General features: G+C 48.4%; 1 protein-coding gene across 3 annotated transcripts in view; it reads left to right on the top strand.

Annotated features, from left to right (window-relative positions):
* The window catches only part of LOC147097869 (beta-1 adrenergic receptor-like), a 34,608-nt gene that overhangs the window by 6,022 nt on the left and 6,234 nt on the right, over nt 1-22,352 (top strand). For 2 of the 3 annotated variants that reach the window (XR_015074238.1, XM_085970908.1), the window contains exon 2: nt 664-963. The gene's annotated coding sequence lies outside the window, so the exon portion shown is untranslated. Of the gene's footprint in view, nt 1-663; nt 964-22,352 lie in introns of those variants that run through there. The other variant, XM_085970909.1, reaches the window with a different exon arrangement.

The following is a 22,352-nucleotide window of genomic DNA, read 5'->3' as shown; positions in this document are numbered from 1 at the left end:
CTTGGTCCAATCCAAAATGACAAAGGCCCACAGATGTGGTAGACTGAAGCTTGTGGTTTATATAAATTACCTGAGCTCTTTAACTACATGACCACCTTTAAATCTCTCAGTCCAAAATACATCCTTACTATACACAATACTCTGCTTGGACTTTCCCCCATTGACTACTACAACTGATTTGGTCATCTTATGGTAATGTAAATGTGGACAAGTAAACCTACCTTGAATTTACAGCCCAGAAACAGGCCATTCGGCCCAACTGGTCCGCGCCGGTGTTTCTGCACCACACGACCCTCCTCCCACCCTACGTCACCTCACCCCATCAGCATGTCCTTCTATTCCTTTCTCCCTCATGTGCTTATCGAGCTTCCCCTTAAATGCATCTCTGCTCTTCACCTCAACCGCTCCCTGTGGTAGCGAGTTCCACATTCTCACCGCTCTCCGGGTGAAGGAGTTTCTCTGTTCCACAACATCGCTCCGCGTGCCGGGAGGGAGAGGACAAGCCGGCGGGTGTTAAGATTTAAAGTTCTAATGTGTAAAAAATATTAATGTCGTGTTATATAAAACACACACTCACACACACAAGGGACTGAGTTAACGGCTGTGACCCAATTGTCACGGTTTGCATGACGTTTATAAGATGCTTGTGTTTTGTGCTTACAGCTTGTGGTGCCAGAACTTGCTGAAAGTTTGGAGATAGCCTTGAATCTCCTTCCCAAGTGGACAGAACTCTATAGAAATAGGGAAAGATCAAGTGGTGGGTGAGTCATTCCGACATGTATTCCTGGCAAGTATGTGGAATGCCGGAATAGGATATCTCCCCTCTGGTTATTTAAGTTACAAATTGCCAAGCAAGATTCCAATCTCTTGATATTTTAAACTTACAGAATTTGGATAACAAGTGCTAATTGTTTCATTGTCCTGCTCTGTTTCATGCATTTCATTAAAAGAACCGTTATCGGATCTCCAACTATTTCCTTTGTTCAGCTGCGGGTTCTTTCCCTCTCGAGTCAACGCGTGACCACCACAGAACCCTGGGTAACGCTGGCTGCCCGACGCCTGCATTTGCGCTGGGCCCACTCCTGGCACACAGTGGTGGCACAAGTTGAGGAAACTGCGTCCGCCTGCCCGAGATGTTGGGCCCATTGAAGCTAGAGGACGGACACCCGTGGGCCGAGAGGGTGCAGTATCTCAGTTGGTGGTGCCAGTGCGTGAGGCAGGAACATCCTTCCAAGAACTACGTTCAGTTCTGGGCCTCGCACCTCAGGAAGGATATACTGGCTCGGAGGGGAAGCAGCGCAGATTCACCAGAATGATACCGGGGCTAAAAGGGTTAAATTACGAGGACAGGTTGCACAGACGAGGCTTGTATTTCCTCGAGTTTAGAAGATTAAGGGGTGATCTAATCGAGGTGTGTAAGGATTTGATGGTAGACAATCTATTTCCACCGACCTGGGGGGAGTGGGGGAGTCCAGAACAAGAGGGCATGACCTTAAAATTAGAGCCAGGCCGTTCAGGGGTGATGTCAGGAAGCACTTCTTCACACAAAGGGTGGTGGAAATCTGGAACACTCACCCCCAAAAAGCTGTAGAGCCTTTTTAAAAAAAAAAAATTTGTTTATGGGATGTGGGTGTCGCTGGCAAGGCCGGCATTTATTGCCCATCCCTAATTGCCCTCGAGAAGGTGGTGGTGAGCCGTCTTCTTGAACCGCTGCAGTCCGTGTGGTGAAGGTGCTCCCACAGTGCTGTTAGGGAGGGAGTTCCAAGATTTTGACCCAGCGACGATGAAAGATCGGCCGACATATTTCCAAGTCAGGATGGTGTGTGACTTGGAGGGGAACTTGGAGGTGGCAGTGTTCCTGGGGGTCAATTGAAAATGTCAAAACTGAGATTGATAGATTTTTGTTCGGTAAGGGTTACGGAACCAAGGCAGGGAGATGGAACTAAGATACAAATCAGTCGTTGAACGGTGGAACAGGCTCGAAGGGCTGAGTGGCCTCCTGTTCCTGTGTTTTCTGTGCACCTCATAGAATTGAGATTCTGTAGGTATCACACAATATAAATATTTTGCAATATTCATTTCAGTCCTTGTCTGCTTTATAACTGATACCTAAACTAACGACCTCAGAATCAAGGCTCGACAGGACAGGATCTATACCTTGTGGTCAAGCATCGAGTTATGTAGACCAGAAAGATTACAATCAAAAATCCCGATAAATTAGTTCCCAAATTTGTTTTTGTTCACAGCATTTCTGACACTCCCAGTACAATGCTGAGGAGTTCTGAAGTGCCGTCTTTTGGATGAGACGTTAAACCGAGGCCCCAGCTGCCCTCTCGGGTAAACGTAAAAAGATCCCACTTTTCCAATCATGCTAAATTTAGAAAGAAAGAACTTGCATTTCTATAGCGCCTTTCACAACCTCAGGACGTCCCAAAGCCCTTTACAGCAAATAAGGTACTTTTCTGAAGTGTAGTCACTGTTGTAATGTAGGAAACGCGGCAGCCAATTTGCGCACAGCAAGATCCCACAAACAGCAATGTGATAACGACCAGATAATCTGTTTTTAGCGATGTTGGCTGAGAGATGAATATTGGCCGGGACACTGGGCGGGGGGGGGGGGGGGGAACTCCCCTGCTTTTCTTCGAATAGTGCCGTGGGATCCAGAGAGGGCACCCGGGATCTCGGTTTATCATCTTTTGAGTCTTGGTCACCTTATCTGAGGAAGGATGTTCTTGCCATGGAGAGAGTGCAGCGAAGATTCACCAGACTGATACCTGGGATGGCAGGAATGACATATGAGGAGAGGTTGAGTCGATTGGGCTTATATTCGCTAGAGTTTAAAAGAATGAGAGGGGATCTCATTGAGATTTATAAAATTCTAACAGGACTAGACAGACTAGATGCAGGAAGGCTGTTCCCGATGGCGGGGAGTCCAGAACCAGGGGTCACAGTCTAAGGATAAGGGGTAAGCCATTTAGGACAGAGATGAGGAGGAATTTCTTCACCCAGAGAGTGGTGAACCTGTGGAATTCTCTACCACACAAGGCAGTTGAGGCCAATTCATTAAATATATTCAAGAAGGAGTTAGATATATTTCTTAAGGCTAAAGGGATCAAGGGATATGGGGAGAAGGCAGGGGCAGGGTACTGAATTCGGATGATCAGCCATGATCTCATTGAATGGCAGAGCAGGCTCAAGGGGCCGAATGGCCTACTCCTGCTCCTATCTTCTATGTTTTGATGTTAACGTCTCATCTGAAAGATACTGCAGCGCTCCCTCAGTACTGCACAGAAGCCTCAACAAAAAGAAGTTTGGGAAATACTGGGAATGTGGATCGTAATCTGCCCAGTCTATACGACTCAGTATTTTACCACGTGACGCATTTGGGCACTGAATCCTTGGAAAAACACTGAAGCAACCATTTGAACAAATATTTTGTTAAGTGATAAATATGTGACTAATTAGCTGGATAATTGCTCAGAGCATTCTAATTAAGATTACAATCATTGTTTCCATCATTCATTGTCTCACCTCCTGACTCCCCAAAGCCTTTCCACCATCTACAAGGCACACGTAAGGAGTGTGATGGAATACTCTCCACTTGCCTGGATGAGTGCAGCTCCAACAACACTCAAGAAGCTCAACACCATCCAGGACAAAGCAGCCCGCTTGATTGGCACCCCATCCACCACCTTAAACATTCACTCCCTCCACCATCGGCGTACCGTGGCTGCAGTGTGTACCATCTACAAGATGCACTGTAGCAACTCGCCAAGGCTTCTTTGGCAGCACCTCCCAAACCCGTGACCTATTCCATCTAGAAGGACAAGGGCAGCAGGCGCATGGGAACACCACCACCTCCAAGTTCCCCTCCAAGTCACACACCATCCTGACTTGGAAATATATCGGCCGTTCCTTCATCGTCGCTGAGTCAAAATCCTGGAACTCCCTCCCTAACAGCACTGTGGGAGCACCTTCACCACACGGACTGCAGCGGTTCAAGGCGGCGGCTCACCCCCACCTTCTCGAGGGCAATTAGGGGATGGGAAATAAATGCTGGCCTTGCCAGCGATGCCCACATCCCATAAAAGAATTTTTTAAAAATCATGGAATAAAAAGCTGTAACAAAAGGCCCTTTAAGACTGGCCTGAGGTTTTATTCCAGGGAACTATTTCCTCTACTTACATCCACGGGAAGCAGTGCTCAGTCTCAGGGTGCTGTGCGCTGAGGCTCAATGATGGATTGCCATGGTTACAAGCCAAAAACTCGGAAACAGCAGGAAGATGGCGGCTCCATTTGAGAAGCGAGTTACCTTCTGGTAATCTGGAAATTTATTGTTAAATATAAATTTATGTATTATTCAAATAATAGACCCGAATGTATAGGGTAAATTTTATACCAACGATACATAGAATTTACAGCTCAGATACAGGCCATTCGGCCCAACTGGTCCATGTTGGTGTTTATGCTCCACACGAGCCTCCTCCCACCCCTACAATAGCAAAATACTGCGGATGCTGGAAATCTGAAATAACAACAGAAAATGCTGGAAATACTCAGCAGGCCAGGCAGCATCCGCAGAGAGAGAAACAGAGTTAACGTTTCAGGGAAAGGGGGGAGGGGGAAAGAGGGGAGGAAGGGAGGAAGGAAGAAAAGGGACGGTCTGTGCTAGGATGGAAGGCAGGAGAGATTAAATGTTGCAATGGGGATGGCAGAATCATCAACAGCTGCTGCCGGATGAAACGGGGGCAGGGGTTATGGTCTGAAATTGTTGCACTCAATGTTGAGTCCAGAAGGCTGTAAAGTGCCTAATCGAAAATCCATCCTAGCACAGAGCGTCCCTTTTATTCCTTCCTCCCCACCCCACTTTCCCTGCCTCGGCACCTGCTTAAAACCTGTTACATCTCCAACTTTTTCCAGTTCTGACGAAGGGTCCCAGACCTGAAACGTTGACTCGGTTTCTCTCTCCGCGGATGCTGCCTGGCCTGCTGAGTGCTCCCAGCATTTTCTGCTGTTATTTCTCCTCCCACCTCACTTCATTTCACCCTATCAGAGTAACCCTCTATTCCTTTCTCCCTCATGTAACCATCCAGCCTCCGCTTAAATGCTTCTCTGCTATTCGCCTCAGCCACTCCCTGTGGTAGCGAGCTCCACATTCTCACCACTCTCTGGGCAAAGAAGTCCCTTCTGAAGTTTTGCGCAGGCTTTGTACAAGGGGGTTGGTCACCAGCACGGGTCCTTGCAATACTTACCCTTTGATTATTGTGCTTGGCCATTTGAAGCCAATCCATGGGTCTCCGGCCTATAACTAGCGGCCTCGCGGAGAACGATCGCACTTGCCCTTAGCGAGCGCCTTATCTCAGGAGTCCCAATGTGCTTCACAACCGGTGCATTACGTTTGTCACTGTTGTAAATGCAGGCAAATGGCTCTGGCGGAGCTGCACCAGATTCTCATCCTCATCAGCCTCTATCGCTGGACCTGGATTTCGCTTAATGTTGGCTGCATCACCCCATGGAGATTGTCGGGGTGGGAACAATTTAACATAAGCCACTCGTCGGGAAACTGATGGGATCGGCTGAGACCCTGGTTTTACACCCTGCCACGATTTTACTCTCGACTAAAGTCCACGGAGAGCAATATTGTGCGGGAAGTAAAGCCGGTGTTCCACCTGAGCCCGGGGGGGGGGGGGGGGTTTCCCGCCTGACGATTACAGTTAAAATCACCCCACCCCCCTCAGTGTCTGCCTGCGTCGACTGCAGCAGTTAGCTGTAATTCTAAGTTAAAAAGCTATTTATAAAACAGTAACACCTGTAAATGGTTTCAAATTCCGTTATGGAAACAGTATTTGAGTTATGATCAGATTATGGAATTCTACAGCAATACCTAATTGATTGATGTCTGTCGGAGTGACGGCCTGGATTTTCGTGCTCAGGTTTCTGAAGTGGGGCTTTGAACCCACGACATTCTGACTCGGAGGCGAGAGTGCTACCCACTGATCCACAGCTGACACTTGCAATTATGTCACGAAAGAGCAAGTTTTCCGGAGATTTTTAATATTTCGTGACTTCAAATGTTTCAAGGGGGCAAAATAAAAGTCATTTTCAAAATCATGAGGGGATCCAGACAGAGCAGATAGAGAGAAACTGTTCCTGTTGGCGGAAGGGTCGAGAACCAGAGGACACAGATTTAAAGGTGATTGGCAGAAGAACCAAAGGCGACATGAGGAAAAACCTTTTTTACGCAGCGACTGGTTGGGATCTGGAATTCACTGCCTGAAAGGGTGGTGGAGGCAGATTCAATCACTGCTTTCAAAAGGGAATTGGATAAGTACCTGAAGGAAAAAATTTGCAGGGCTACGGGGAAAGGGCGGGGGAGTGGGACTAGCTGACGTGCTCTTGCAGAGAGCTGGCACGGGCTCGACGGGCCGAATGGCCTCCTTCCGTGCTGTAACCATTCTATGATTTGAAAGTGCAATCCTTTTAAATATAGATCAATAAAACATTTCATTAGTGAAGAATTAAATAATTTACACTGCAAGTATGAGAGTGAAAAGAAAGACTGTGCATTTATAGAGCGCCTTTCACAACCTCAGGATGTCCCAAAGCGCTTTATAGCCAATGAAGCACTTTTTGAAATGTAGTCTCTGTTGTATTGTAGGAAATGTAGGTGTCAATCTGTTTTAGCGATGTTGATTGAGGGATTGAGCCACGGCTAACATTATTTTGGTAGATAATTGAAGTCCACTTTATTTACAAGATGGTAGATTTTCAACATACTGTACAGGCATAAAAATGGCCTTATGGATTGGCCACTCGATACAGAAACCATTGGATTCAAGAGCTGAAATTCAACGGAAACTAAAATTGCCGCTTTCGGAATTGGGCAGCCAATCTGCAACGCTAGAAATGACAATACCGTATCCGAAAAGGTAAACCATAAGCGTGTATTTGCGGACAAATAGTTTGGAGCTGTTGTTATTCACAGTCTAGAGTTTTACTTGCAGTTAATATTGCAAATTAGAAGCTCTTAGATGCCACATCTTTTGTTAGCTAACCACAGCCTTTGGAATTATTTTATTTTTAAATTCGTTCTCGGGATGTGGCCCTCGCTGGCAAGGCCGGCATTTATTGCCCGTCCCCAGTCGCCATGGGGAAGGTGGTGGTGAGCTGCCTTCTTCTTGATCTTATCTTGTCCCCCATCCTTTCAATGTCCTGCCTTTCATTTAGATTTCTCAATTTTAAAAACAGACACATGTTTTGTTTGCATCTCTCAGACTACAAAAGGGGGCGGGTGTTGACGATGAGCTCAATGTGCACAGCCTACAGGGGTTCATTCTGCCAACTGCATAAACTTCGAAAACACTTTCTATTAACAATAGTGATCGAATGCATGTTCTGAGCCAAGATGCCTCCTTGGGACAATGTAACACATGTGCAGCCCTGCTTCCAGAAGTAACTCGAACTCTCAAAACTGCCTCGACTCCACTTTATTCTGACAATCTTCCTCTGTTTCAGAAGCGTACACGTTCATCACAAACTCCCTCATGCCAACAGTTTATATTGTATCAGACAGCACTGAAAGGGGCCATTTGGCCCAGCGTGCTAGTGCCGCCTCTTTGCTAGAGCTCTCCAATTAATCCCACTGCCCCGCATTTTCCCCCACAGTCCTGCAAATGTTTCCACTTGAAGCATTTGTCCAATTCCCCTTTTGAAAGTTGCGATTGAATCTGCTTCCACCGCCCTTTCAGGCAGCGCGTTCCAGATCACAACAACTCGCTGCGTAAAAACATTTCTCCTCATCTCCCCTCTGGCTCTTTTGCCAATCACCTTAAATCTGTGTCCTCTGGTTACCGACCCTTCTGCCACTGGAAACAGTTTCTCCTTATTTACTCTATCAAAACCATTCATGATTTTGAACACCTCTATCAAATCTCCTCTTAACCTTCTCTGCTCCAAGGTGAACAATCCCAGCTTCTCCAGTCTCTCCCTGTAAGTGAAGTCCCTCATCCCTGGGACCATTCTGGTAAATCTCCTCTGCACCCTCTCCAAGGCCTTGACATCCTTCCTAAAGTGTGGTGCCCAGAATTGGACACAATACTCCAGCTCGGGCCAAACCAATGATTTATAAAGGTTTAGCATAACTTTCTTGCTTTTATACTCTATGCCTCTATTAATAAAAGTCAGGATCCCGTATGCTTTTTTTTAAACAGCCTTATCAACTTGTCCTGCCACCTTCAAAGATTTGTGTATGTAAACCCCAGGTCTCTCTGTTCATGAACCCCATTTAAATTGTACCATTTAGTTCATATTACCTCTCCTCATTCTGCCTTCCAAAATGCATCACTTCACATTTCTCAGTATTAAATTTCATCGGCCGTTGTGTCTGTCCATTTCACCAGTCTGTCGATGTCCTCCTGAAGTCTGTTACTATCCTCTCATTGTTTACTACATTTCTGAGTTTCGTGTCATTTGCAAACTTTGAAACTATCTGAGATTTATCATAAACTTCCCTTTTCTGTTTCATTTTAATCTCAACATCTTTCGTTATCCAGGGAGCTCAATCTTTGGATGCCCTTCCTCTCCCTCTCATCGGAATGTGTTTAGTCTGTACCCAAACTGTCCCCTCCTTGAAGACTTACCCTTGGTCATTGACTGTTTTACCTGCTAATCTCCGTTTCCAATCCACCTGGGCCAGATCCCTTTCCAACTCACTTAGGTTAGCCCTCCTCCTGTTGCGTATCTTCACCTTTGATTGTTCCTTGTCCTTTTCCATAATTACTCTAAACCTAATGATATCGTGATCACAGATTCCCAAATGCTCTCCCACTGAAACATACTCAACTTGCCCCACTTCATTCCCCAGAACTACAGCCAGCACTGCTTCCTTCCTCACTGGGCTGGAAACACACTGATCAAGAAAGCTTTCCTGTACACATTTCAGGAATTCCTATCCCTCCTTACCCATTATATTGTTTTTTTTACTCCAGTCTATATTCGAAAGAATTTATATAGCGTCTTTCACGACCACCGGACGTCTCAAAGCACTTTACAGCCAATGAATTACTTTTGGAGTGTAGTCACTGTTGTAATGTGGGAAACGCGGCAGCCTTAATGTGTGCACAGCAAGCTCCCACAAACAGCAATGTGATAATGACCAGATAAGCTGTTTTTTAATTATGTTGATTGAGGGATAAATATTGGCCAGGACACCAGGGATAACTCCCCTGCTCTTCGTCAAAATAGTGGCCGTGGGATCTTTTACATCCACCCGAGAGAGCAGACGTCTCATCCAGTTTAACGTCTCATCCGAAAGATGGCACCTCTGACAGTGCAGCACTCCCTCAGTACTGCACTGGGAGTGTCAGCCTAGATTTTTGTGCTCAAGTACCTGAAGTGGGACTTGAACCCACAACCTTCTGACTCAGAGGCGAGAGTGCTACCCACTGAGCCACCGCTGACCCTTGATAATTATAATAATAATAATAATTCAACTTTATTGTCATTGCACAAGTACATGAACAACGAAATGTGATCTTGCAAGCTCCCATGACTGGGAAAAGCAAAGCCACTGCATCGGTGCGCGCCGCCATTCCATTTCCACCATTCCTCCTGTCCGACAATCTTCAGCCCAACGCCCGGGCCTGCTCACCAGCCGCTCCTCCTTCCATGACCTTCTCACCAACCGCCCCTCCTCGGGGCTCCTTCCGTGACCTTCTGCACCTGGTCTTCCCTGATGGTCCCAGGAACAGGGCTATTCTGTTGTTTTTATTTTTGCCTGTATTGATTCATAAGAAAACCATTTTGCATCAATGCAGAGACTGCAGTAGAACCTACCTATGGAATAACCATTCCCAAAACAGCAGCGTCCAGATATTACACCGTGGGATACTATCATCCGATTGCTTAACGTGTTTGCCGGAAATTTCTCTCCGTTATTCTGGTACAGGAGATCATGGCCTAGAAATTGAGTGGGGTTAGCGCCCAATTAGAGGCGCTAGAGGGCCTTGCGCCGGAATTATAGCCGCTTCGGAAACTGATTTGGGCCCTACCATCAGCGTTAGCCGGTAGCGCTGCGCCGGCACCGATGACGTCATCGGTGTGCGCAGCGTCCCAGTTGCCGTGGTAACGCGGCCGGACGCCGAAATTCAGTTGCGGCCGCCTCGCCCGTGGCAGCCGCAACCAACGATTTTTCAAAAGTTTCTTGCTGGACTTAGCGCCGGCGCATTAAGGTGGCACGGCGGCCGGCCGCTTTCCCGGCGGCCGCCTGCCCGCACCTCCGTCCCCGGACTCCTCCACCACCCCCCCGCGGCACAGATGTGTGTGGGCCTCGAGCCCGGCACTTCTCCGAGGTGCCGGGCTCATTTTTCGTGCGATTCCACCGGCCAGCGGTCGGCTGCAGGCAGCTCCTCCTTAACAGAAGGAGGAGGCCTGCAGTACCCCAGCCTGCCGCACCGCATCGGGTGCCGCAGCGGGGGATTAGCGCCGCAATCCTGCATTCAGCGCCCATTGCGAGGCGCTGACACCCTCCATTAGCGCCCGCAGCCGTCTGGGCGCGGTGCAGCTGAATTTTTGGCGGGCGCAGCGGCAATTAACGCTGGCGCTAAATTTCGGGCGCTACAGCCCTGGCGGAGGCAAACTCAATTTCTAGGCCCATTTGTTTAAAATAAATGGGCTTACTCCAACAGCACCTCTACCAGCGCGAAGGATGAGAGCAGTGATGTCATGGGAACACCACCTCCAAGTTCCCCTCTACCTCACGCACCATTCCTGCATTGTCACTGGGACAATAGCGGTGAATTCCTCACCCAACACCGTTTGAGGAGCACCGGCACCACACGGACTGCTGTGGTTCAAGAAGGCGGCCCACCACTGTTGTGTATGTAATATGTGTGCTACTTTGAACCTATGGACAGGACTGCACTACTTGTTGGGCGTAGTGATACGCAGTACCACTCCTGGCCATAGGGGTATAAATAGTACTGTGGGTACTGATCTCCCCTCAGTTCCCGCCTGTGGGCATGAAGTAAAGACCTATGTATAGTCCCTACCTCCAACCAGTAAAGACCTGTTTGAGTTATACGTTTAAGTCTTTGTGTTAATTGTTCAATACAATACACATACTTAACACTGGCGACGAGTCAGGTTCTTACCCTGCGGCAATTGAAGAGAGGTTTCAAACATCACCACCCCACTAGAAGCGACAGGCTTTAGGACTCTGAAGCCTCCATCAGCGACTGAGCACTGGAGTGCAACAAACATCCTGACAGCTTCCAGCGACTGACAGAAGTCTTTCTGCAGTTTCCTTGTTCAACCTAGGTGGTGGGGTAAGCCGTGCAGTGTTGGCTGCAAAGACAGGGCTGGGGAAGTTGGAGAAGATAAGGGCGATCGCAATCCCTGATAAGAGCCGCGGTGAAACGCGCGAGCGGGTAAGCCAGAGCCCGGGAGGGAGCGAGCAAGAGCCGCGCGAGCGGGTAAGCCAGAGGCCGGGAGCCGCTTCAAGTGCGAGGCGCAGCGCGGGCCAGCGATCGGAACCAAAGATAAGGGCCGCACTCGGGGGCTGAAGGGAGACGGCGTCGGGGGACGGGTGAAGACCGCCAAGCGCGGGAAAACCGCCATTTTGTGGGCGGAGGACGACGGCAAGAGCGGGAAGCCGCCATCTTTGATAACAAGTAAACAAAATAAAATCTGAGAAATTGCAAATCTACAATGCCTAAACACGGGAATATTAGCACCTTTGATAGTGACCTCGAAGATTGGGCCATATATGTTGAAAGAGTAAAAAATTATTGTAAGGCCAATAAAATTCATGACCAAGATAAAGCTCTAACATTATTAAATTTAATGGGTGCGAAGACATACGGGCAATTGAAACACCTGTTATCACCAGATGAACCGGCGGATAAAACGTTCGATGAGATTGTTACTGTCCTGAAAGATCATCTAAACCCCACGCCGCTGATGCTAGCGGAACGATTTAAATTTTACGACAGAAGGCAGCTACAGCATGAAAGCAATGCTGAATATTTGCTGGAATTGCGTAAATTAGCGAAATATTGCCAGTTTGGAACGGGACTGACAGAGGCACTTCGAGACAAATTTGTGTGTGGTTTATTTAAACAGGATACACAAAAGCGACTGCTCGAGGAGAATGAGCTGACGCTTGAGAAGGCGGTCACTATGGCAGCAGCACACGAAGCCGCAGCGAGAGGCACGGCAGTAATGCAGCTACGGTCACCGGAGCTCAGTGCACACAAATTGGGTGTGAGTTCTGGCAAATGCTATCGTTGTGGAAAGACAACGCATGATCAGAACCAGTGTTGGTTTAAAAACCAAGAATGTAGAACTTGTGGTAGGCTTGGACATATAGCTAGAGTATGCAGGTCAGGGAAGAAGACCAGCAACAAGAAGTCACCGCAAGGAAAATACGCAAAGGTACACAAGGTGACCGAACAGGAGTCCGATTCAGACGCTAGCAGTAATGAACTGGCTAGCTTAAGAGTACTCAACGCTGGTAAGGGTGCAGACCTCCAGACAATTTGGGTCACTCTTCAGATAGAAGGAGTCCAAGTAAAACTGGAATTGGACACTGGATCGGCATTGACGGTCATAAATAAGAAAGATTACGGAAAGTTATTCCAACATATTCCCCTACAGGATACGGGGATTATATTGGAAACATACACGGGGCAAAGAGTGTACCCCATCGGGAAAATAGAGGTTGCAGTGGCCCACAAGGGCGAAGACAGTCAAATAATGGACTTATATGTGATATCTGAAGGAGGTCCTCCACTACTAGGACGGGAGTGGATTAGGAAAATGAATATGGACTGGCATTTCCTACAAACAATAACGAGTGAGAACTCGGTGAAGATAGTCGGCCCAGACTCTGGAACGGATGATGGTAAGCCCAACTCAGGTGCAAAAGACAAAGTTTCAGCACAGAATTCCACTGAGCAACAACAACATAGTTTAACTGTGGATTCTGAGTCTGGCAAGTCTACTGATGTGCCCATTTCTGAGGGACACCGGGCTCGAACTCAACTCCATTTCAAACTACAACAGCAATTAGAACAAATGCTTCGCCGTTGTGAGCAAGAGTTGAATGCAACGAAAGAGTTCTTTGATATAGAGTTGGAGAATCTGGAAAGACAACAGAAGCAGCTGATGGAGAAAATGGAACAGGAGCACACAAAACGTCTGATGTCAGAGGAGTTAACGGTCAGCCAACTCCTGCATATGCTGAAGGACGGGACTCTGAAATGGGAAAAACTTGAACACGAACTTCAATATTCAAACGAAAGGGGTTCGGAGCTCTCAAAGGTTATTGGAAGAGCTGAGGTGGCAACACAGACTGAGATGGCTGCAACAGAGCAGCCCTTGGATGCCAAAAGTACGCTGACTCACGTCAACGTAGAACAACAGACCGCTGAAACAGCTGCTCCGGTAGAGGGATTGCATAGTCCGATCAATCAATCTCCAAAAGAAGTTGAAGTAGTAAAATCTCAAATGAGGTCATTAGTAAACGACTTGCTGAAAGCCCAGAAAAAGCTGGATGAAGAGGTACGCATGAAGAAGTCTCTTCAGGAAAGATGTCTGGACTTGGAACAAAAGCTGGCTAACGCCCAGCTGGGTATGGAGGAAATAGAAGACCCTCTCGCTGGCCTAGATCAGGACGACACCGAATATTACTATGTCCTGTCCTGCCCAACTTGTAACTTCGACTCCCACCATACAGAAATCATGGAGGAGCACCGAAAGTCTACAGAACATCGGGAGAAGGTGGCTCTACTACGGAAAAAGGAGGAAGAGAAGGAGGAACTGCGCATGCAGCTGGCAGCTGACGGAGCCCAGAGAGTCTCCAAGAAGCAGAAAAGGAAAAGTCGAAACAGAAGATGACCCATCTGAACCATTATTACCTCTACCAGATCACACACGTGGTCCCTCCGAACGGAGCCAATTCAGTTCGGAAGTTCAAACTGTTAAATCCATGGAAGGACTATTGAATGAGTCACTCCAGCAACGTGAACCGACTACACCACAGAGATTGAATCTGTGAACTGTTTTCCGCAGAGACTGAATCTGTGATCTGTTTTGACATGAAGTTATCTATGTATCTATGTTATTCTGTTATGTAAACCTGAAGTTATATATGTATATATGTTATTACGTTATGTTAAATGGGGAGATGACTGTAAAGCTAGGAAGGGAGGAATGTTGTGTATGTAATATGTGTGCTACTTTGAACCTATGGACAGGACTGCACTACTTGTTGGGCGTAGTGATACGCAGTACCACTCCTGGCCATAGGGGTATAAATAGTACTGTGGGTACTGATCTCCCCTCAGTTCCCGCCTGTGGGCATGAAGTAAAGACCTATGTATAGTCCCTACCTCCAACCAGTAAAGACCTGTTTGAGTTATACGTTTAAGTCTTTGTGTTAATTGTTCAATACAATACACATACTTAACAACCACCACCTTCTCAGGGCAACTAGGGATGGTCAGCACTCGGAGGAGAAATAAATGAAGTAATGCTTCCACTAAAATACCAGACTTAACACTAAGCATTTTTACAATAACATCCCATTGTATAATTTCATCTCCCTGGTCTTTGCACTCTGTGCTAGTGTTATTGGCCGCCATCAGGACGGTGTCAGGGAGGCTCAAGTCCACCCCAACTGAGTGACTCCCGCTGCTGTCCCACCCGCCATTCGCCGTGACACCACCGTGCTCCGCGAGATGGGAAAAATCACGAGCAAAATCGACCTTCCTGTTCACGAAGACTTGACAAATCCACCACGAAAGCGCTTAAAATCACGCCGGCCATTCTGGGAAACAGCAGCCAATATTCACGCGGCTGGTGTCGACCCACTATCCGGATGGAGGGAATCGTGGGGCGCACGCAACGTAAAGAGCCAACGCCTCATCACTGACCCAAGCAGCAGAGGTCGCTGGCTTCGACCTCCCTCGAAGACGGTGGACGGGGCTCGACCCAATCCGCACGGGGCACGGACGATGCGGCCACCTGCTCCACCAGTGGAAGAGGAGGGACAACCCGAAGTGCGACTGTGGCCATGAGTCCCGGACCGTGGAACACATCACATCAACCTGCCCACTGAGATCTGTGGCGGGAGGCACCTCATTTCTCCACTCGGCCTCTCAGGAGGCCGTCGAATGGACAGTCAAACTAGACATCCCATCGTAAGCTTTTCCCGTCATACAAAAGTAGTAGTATTGGCAAATGACTATAGGACTGGAAAGAGTTAAGTCCATGTTCTGCTGAATGTTCAATGCTAATATAATCAGATGTAGATGTTTTGAAAGGAGGAGTCAAAATACAGATGAAATGATACACATTGCGAATTCCAGTGGAAAATGGTTGCGAATAGATGAAAATATGTTCCATCTGATTCTATCTTGAACAGGCCTGTTCCAACCCGTAATTTTGTTTTCAAAAGATGGTGAGCCATTTGGGATTTTAAACGTTGTCCCGAATTTCACATTAGGAGATGCTAATTTTGTTTGACTAGGTTGATGTTCGACACAGGAATAAAGTGGACACAGTCACTGCTCAATTTTGCCTGTGTGTGTCTGGGATGGTCTCGAGAAGTGAGTGTCTCCGGTTAGACAGGACTGTGCTACATCAGCGTGACAGGGCTCCATTTCTTCTTCTTCTTAGGCAGTCCCTCGGAACCCAGGATGATTTGCTTCCACACTAAAAATGAGTTCTCAGGTGACTGATGAGTCCAATGCGGGACCTACAGTCTCTGTCACAGGTGGGGCAGACGGTGGTTGAAGGGGCGGGTGGGGTGGGGTACTTGGGTTGACGTGCGCTTCTTCCGCTTGGCTTCCGCTTGCTCCCGGCGAAGAGACTCGAGGTGTTTGGCGCCTTGCCAGATGCTTCTCCTCTACTTTTTGCGGTCTTGGGCCAGGGTTCCCCAGATGTCAGTGGGAATGTTACACTTTTTCAAGGCGGCTTTGAGCGTGTCCTTGAAGCGTTTCCTCTGCCCACCTGGGGCTCTCTTGCCATGTCAGAGTTCCGAGTAGAGCGCTTGTTTTGGGAGTCTCATATCGAGCATGTGCAGCAGGCACCTCAGGCACTGGAGAAGTACCACCAATGCTGCCTCCGCAAGATCCTGCAAATCCATTGGCAGGGTAGGTGCACCAACGTCAGTGTTCTCGCTCAGGCCAACATCCCCAGCATCGAAGCTCTGACCAAGCTCGATCAGCTCCGATGGACGGGCCACATCGTCCACATTCATTTCTTAATCAGGCACTAGATCTCCAATTCCCAGTGCTGACTCAGAAATCTGTAGCCAAGGCCAGTGTGAAAGGTTAAGCGAAAGGCTCGCAAGATTTCCTGTTAATGAGTTGAGTATTTTTGTTTTACCTTCAGATACTCTTGCGTCGAGTCGGTATTCTTTGGGTTATTTTATGCCCAACATTGTTTAGATCTTTAATATTAAACTTTCTAATGTTGAACAGCAGGCTTGCAAAAAAGTTACTGTTTAATGAGTGCAAGGTAAGAGCGCAATTGATAATAGGAGGCGATGTTTGCTTTGCAGAAGCAGAGGGCAATTTAGAAGACTGTTTTATTCCCCCATCTCTCCGGAGAAAATTGTGAACTAGTCCAAGAGAGAAACAGTTTCTGCTCACATTTCCTCTTCCAGTTCAATGAGAAATAGCAACCTTTGACCCTAGCGCATGTTGTCTGTCTCTGCGTCTGATAGATTGGTGTTCCATGCGATATCGGCACACACTTCCAGTGCGGTTCAGCGAGAGAGATATATCTTCCAGCTCAGTTTGGCATCGGTGCAACTGCTTATTGAAACTCATTACAAGCACTGAAGCGTTAGTCAACTATCCAGTATCGCACTGAACTGGGGCCGAGTCCTGGGACCTGGGTGGGACGTTACTGGAATTGCTGCTCTCGACCAGCCAAAGAGATTTCTTAGAAAAAGGCTCCTTTTGTGTTGGCGTGTTTGGCCGGGGCTTTAGGTCTGTCATAAGCGTCCTCGCTCACTCTTTCTCTCACTCTGGTGAACCTTTAAGTGAAATATAGCGCAGTCTCACTGGACAACGAACATAAAACAAAGACCTGGCTCATAATCAATCTACAAAAAACAGATTTTAAAAGACATTTACACACAGTAGAGTTGTATTCCCTGGAACTTAGAAGATTAATTGGGTGATTTGGTGACGTTTTCAAGATATTAAGGGGAACTGATGAAGAGAAACTATTTCTGCTGGTGGGGGAGTCCAGAGCTAGGGGGCGTAACCTTTAAATTAGAGCCAGGCCTTTCAGGAGTGAAGTTAGGAAACACTTCTCCACACAAAGGGTGGTACAGGAAACTCTTTTTTATCCGGCACCGACGGGACCGGCGTGGTGCTGGTTTATCCAAAAAGTTCGGATTACAGAGAGGTATAGTTAAAAGGTACGAGAGCTCCATACACAGCAACATATCCAGGCTTCCCTGTTGCTTAGCAACAAGTGAGCGCAACAAGTGAGCGAACCCCGGTTACACAGCCACAGATCCAGGAACGGCCACTAATATGAAGTAAAACTTACCTGAACCTACTCCTGAATTTTGCCGGTTAACAGAGATTTCCGGTTATTTAGGTGCGGGTAAATCAAGAGTTTCCTGTAGAAGTTTGGAACTCTCTTCCGCAAATGGCAGTTGATGCCGGGGATCAATTGTTCATTTTAAATCTGAGATTGATAGAATTTTATTAACCAGAGGTATTAAGGGATATGGGGCAAAGGTGTTAGGTCACAGATCAGCCATGGTCTAACTGAATGGCGGAACAAGGTTCGAGGGGCTGAATGGCCTCCTCCTGTACCTATGATGATAAAAGTGCCCGCTTTTCATGTTGCATTGAACACAATGGTAGCGACTGTGGCTCAAACGACGGATATGAAAAGCGGGCGGTTCCTATAACGGGCGGCCGATCTGCAATGTCGGTTTTATGCCCGGGGTGTTGTGGATTTACTTCACCCTGGCCTTAAAAAAAAAACAGTACATACACAAGTCTTATAAAAACAATTCAAGATCCTGATAACAGCGAGCGAGTCATGTTGTTATTTTTGTTCATCCTCGGGATGTGGGCGTCGCTGGCAAGGCCGGCATTTATTGCCCGTCCCTGGTGGCCCTGAGAAAGTGGTTGATCTTCACACAGTGGGGTGGCTTGTTTGGCTGTTTTGGAGGGCTTTAAGGGTCCACCACATACTCTTCCACATGGCAGCTGTCTTTCAGTCTGCCAGCGCAATTTACACTTCATCTAGAGCCATCTTTTGTTTCTTAACCTGTCCCATTACCATCTCCTCTTGCCTTGAATATCTCTTAATGTCTCTTTACCTCTCCTGCCTTCCATCCTATCACAGACCTTCCCTTTTGTTCTTTCATCCCCTCTCCCATTTACCAGCCCCTAAACTTGCTTAAAAATCTGTTCCATTTCCTGCTTTTTTCCAGTCCTGACGAAAGGTCATCGACCTGAAACGTTAACTCTGTTTCTCTCTTCACAGATGCTGCCTGACCGGCTGAGTATCTCCAGCATGTTCTGTTTTTATATACCATATCCACTACGTTACCGTAACATAGAATCATAGCACAGCACAGAAGGCGGCCATTCGGCCCATCGTGCCTGTGCCAGCTCTTTGGCCGAGCTCTCCAATTAGTCCCACTCCCCCGCTCTTTCCCCATAGCTCTGCAACATTTTTACCTTCAAGCATTTATCCAATTCCCTTTTGAAAGTTACTATTGAATCCGCTTCCACCGCCCTTTCAGGCAGCGCATTCCAGATCACAACAACTATGTTTAATTTGATTCAGAGAGTGTTTTTTTAAGATATTTTTCGTTCCAGCACATCGTAGAGGCAGGAATGTTGTATGAAAATAAGTCCGATCATAAAGTTGTGTTAAATACGAAGTCACAGCTCTAGCACACTGTACACACAATGCTCAGTGTTCTTGGCAATCATTGCACTGAAAGTACTGACTACATTTATATTCTGAAAGACTTGCATTTCTATAGTGCCTTTCATGACATCCTAAAGCGCTTTACAGCCAATGAAGTACTTTTTTTGAAGTGTAGTCACTGTTGTAACATAGGGTACGCTGCAGCCGATCTACGCACAGCAAGCTCCCACAAACAGCAACGCGACAATGACCAGCTCACCTGCCCTTAGATGTTGGTTAAGGGATAATTAACGACACAGGATAGAATTCTCCTGCTCTTCTTCGAAATACATCCACCCGAGGGGGCCTTGGTTTAACGTCTCATCCGAAAGACGGCACCTCCGACCGTGCGGCGCTCCCTCAGTACTGCCCCTCCGACAGTGCAGCACTCCCTCAGTACTGCCCCTCCGACAGTGTGGTGCTCCCTCAGTACTGCCCCTCCGACACTGCGGCGCTCCCTCAGTACTGCCCCTCCGACAGTGTGGTGCTCCCTCAGTACTGTCCCTCCGACAGTGCAGCACTCCCTCAGTACTGCCCCTCCGACAGTGTGGTGCTCCCTCAGTACTGCCCCTCCGACACTGCGGCGCGCCCTCAGTACTGCCCCTCCGACAGTGTGGTGCTCCCTCAGTACTGCCCCTCCGACAGTGCAGCACTCCCTCAGTACTGCCCCTCCGACAGTGCAGCACTCCCTCAGTACTGCCCCTCCGACAGTGCAGCACTCCCTCAGTACTGCCCCTCCGACAGTGCAGCACGCCCTCAGTACTGCCCCTCCGACAGTGCAGCACGCCCTCAGTACTGCCCCTCCGACAGTGCAGCACTCCCTCAGTACTGCCCCTCCGACAGTGCAGCACTCCCTCAGTACTGCCCCTCCGACAGTGCAGCACTCCCTCAGTACTGCCCCTCCGACAGTGCAGCACTCCCTCAGTACTGCCCCTCCAACAGTGCAGCACTCCCTCAGTACTGCGCTCCCTCAGTACTGCCCCTCCGACAGTGCAGCGCTCCCTCAGTACTGTCCCTCCGACAGTGCAGCACTCCCTCAGTACTGCCCCTCCGACAGTGCGGCGCTCCCTCAGTACTGTTCCTCCGACAGTGCAGCACTCCCTCAGTACTGCCCCTCTGACAGTGCGGCGCTCCCTCAGTACTGCACTGGGAGTGTCAGTCGAGATTTTGTGCTCATGTCTCTGGACTGGAGTGGGGTTTTTTTTTTTTTTTTGCAGTCGCCTAAGCTTGTGGAACCTTAAAAGAGTTCTAAACATTCTTTTGCTGATTAATTTTTCACAGAATTGAATCCTCTTTTAGATGAATTCCCCAGTGGTTCTCGCTGTCCTCCCCCCGTCCGGTTTATGGTTTGCCAAGAAATGAAGATCCAGGCCCAGTCTACAACAGGGGGCATTGCCTTATAATTAGAGCCAGGCCTTTCAGGGGTGATGTCAGGAAGCAATTCTTCACAGAAAGGGCAGTGGAAATCTGGAACTCTCTCCCCGCAAAAAAGCTGTTGAGGCTGGGGGGTCAATTGAAAATTTCAACACTGAGATTGATAGCTTTTGGTTGGGTAAGGATATTGAGGGTTACGGAACCAAGGCGAGTAGATGGAGCTAAGACACAGATCAGCCATGATCTGATTGAATACAGAACAGGCTCGAGGGGCTGAATAGCCTCCTCCTGTTCCTATTTCATGGGGCTCGCTTACACAAATCTAGGCTGACACTCCAGTGCAGTACAGAGGGAGAGCTGCACTGTCAGAGGGGCAGTACTGAGAGAGCGCTGCACCGTCGGAGAGCAAGTACTGAGAGAGCGCTGCACCGTCGGAGGGGCAGTACTGAGAGAGCGCTGCACCGTCGGAGGGGCAGTACTGAGAGAGCGCTGCACTGTCAGAGGGGCAGTACTGAGGGAGTACATGGCAGGAAGGATGTTCCCGATGGCCGGGGAGTCCAGAACCAGGGGTCACAGTCTAAGGATAAGGGGTAAACCATTTAGGACAGAGATGAGGAGGAATTTTTTCCACCCAGAGAGTGGTGAACCTGTGGAATTCTCTACCACAGAAGGCAGTAGAGGCCAATTCATTAAATATATTCAAGAAGGAGTGAGATATATTTCTTAAGGCTAAAGGGATCAAGGGATATGGAGAGAAGGCAGGGATAGGGTACTGAATTTGGATGATCAGCCATGATCGCATTGAATGGCGGAGCAGGCTTGAGGGGCCGAATGGCCTACTCCTGCTCCTATCTTCTGTGTTTCTATGTTTCTTCTTTGACCTCACAAAGGCCTTCGACACCGTCAACCGTGAGGGATTATGGAGTGTCCTCCTCAAATTCGGCTGCCCTCAGAAGTTTGTCGCCACCCTCCGCCTGCTTCAGGACGACATGCAAGCCGTGATCCTGACCAACGGTTCCACCACAGACCCAATTCATGTACTGACCGGGGTCAAACAAGGCTGTGTCATCGCACCAACGCTCTTCTCGATCTTCCTTGCTGCAATGCTCCAGCTCACCCTCAGTAAGCTCCCCACTGGAGTGGAGCTAATTTACAGAACAAACGGGAAACTGTTCAACCTCCGTCGCCTCCAGTCCAGATCCAAGGTCGTCCCATCCTCTATCGTCGAATTACAGTATGCATACGACGCTTGTGTCTGCGCACACTCGAAGGTCGAACTCCAAACCATCGTCAACACCTTCACCGAAGCGTACGAGAGCACGGGCCTTACACTAAACATCCGTAAGACAAAGGTCCTCTACCAACCTGCCCCCACAATTATCAAAATCCACGACAAGGCCTTGGACAACGTGGACCACTTTCCATACCTCGGGAGCCTACTGTCAACAAGGGCAGATGTTAATGATGAAGTCCAACACCGCCTTCAGTGTGCCAGTGCAGCCTTCGGTCGCCTGAGGAAGAGAGTGTTCGAAAACCAGGACCTCAAACCCAGCACCAAGCTCATGGTCTACAGAGCAGTAGTGATACCCACCCTCCTGTATGCTTCAGAGACATGGACCAGGTACAGCAGGCACCTCAACGCACGGGAGAGGTACCACCAACGCTGCCTCTGTAAGATCCTGCAAATCCATTGGCAGGATAGGCACACCAACATCAGCATTCTCGCTCAGGCCAACATCCCCAGCATCAAAGCTTTGACCACGCTCGATCAGCTCCGATGGACGGGTCACATCGTCCGCATGCCCGATACGAGACTCCCAAAACAAGCGCTCTGCTCGGAGCTCCGACACGGCAAGAGAGCCCCAGGTGGGCAGAGGAAACGCTTCAAGGACACCCTCAAAGCCTCCTTGAAAAAGTGCAACATCCCCACCGACACCTGGGAATCCCTGGCCCAAGACCGCACAAAGTGGAGAAGAAGCATCCAGGAAGGCGCTGAACACCTCGAGTCTCTTCGCCGGGAACAA

The sequence above is a fragment of the Somniosus microcephalus genome, chromosome 30 (genome assembly GCF_052327205.1).
Source record: "Somniosus microcephalus isolate GS21.2 chromosome 30, FLI_Smic_1.0, whole genome shotgun sequence".
In the NCBI taxonomy this organism is placed as follows: Eukaryota; Metazoa; Chordata; class Chondrichthyes; order Squaliformes; family Somniosidae; genus Somniosus; species Somniosus microcephalus.
The sequence above is the reverse complement of the archived record's forward strand: the minus strand, read 5'-3'. Positions and strand labels throughout refer to the sequence as shown.